Here is a 701-nt window from a genome sequence, read left to right on the forward strand (position 1 = left end):
GTCTGATGGGTGAGGACTGAGCCACCCAGGCGCCCCCTCCTTTGCTCCCACTTTCTAATGATCACAGTTATCCAGCTCCAGGCACTTTCTGGACGCTTTCATGGAAAAAGAAGAAAAAAGGATGGCCTAACATTGGTCACCCCCAATATTTAGAACCAGGTTTAGGCAGTGCTTACCATCTCACTCTCAGAAATCGCTGCGCGGTGGGGTTGTGTTCTGGGCATTAGGACTCAGCCATCGCCCCCCAGGTGCTGGGAAATCGAGGCTGGGTGGAGAAGGAGGTCCAATTCTTCTCCAAGTGGTTTTTGAGCCCTTCACCCATGCTAGATAAGGAACGGGAACACGAGACGCATCCAGGGGGGCTCTGGCCTCCTAGGGTCACTCCACGGAGCCGGGTGGGTCTAAGCGGTGGGCCGACAGTCACCACCAGCCAGGGCTGTCAGCAAGGAGAAGGGGGCGGGTCCCGGGCTCCCCCGGCGCCAGAGCAGCAGGCGGCCCCGGGCCTTTGGCCGAGCGGCTCCCCCAGCCCCTTCCACCCCTTCCACCGCGCGGGGGCCGCGGAGCCCGTGGTCGCTCGGTGGGAAGGGGCGCGGGGAGAGGGGAAAGAAGGCCGGAGGGAAGCCAGGCCCGGGGCCTGGGATTTGGGGCACAGCGGGAGGCCTCCCGGGACGGACCCCGACGGCTGGGCCGCTCGGGGCGCA

Source organism: Suricata suricatta, chromosome 9 (genome assembly GCF_006229205.1).
Source record: "Suricata suricatta isolate VVHF042 chromosome 9, meerkat_22Aug2017_6uvM2_HiC, whole genome shotgun sequence".
Classification (NCBI taxonomy): domain Eukaryota; kingdom Metazoa; phylum Chordata; class Mammalia; order Carnivora; family Herpestidae; genus Suricata; species Suricata suricatta.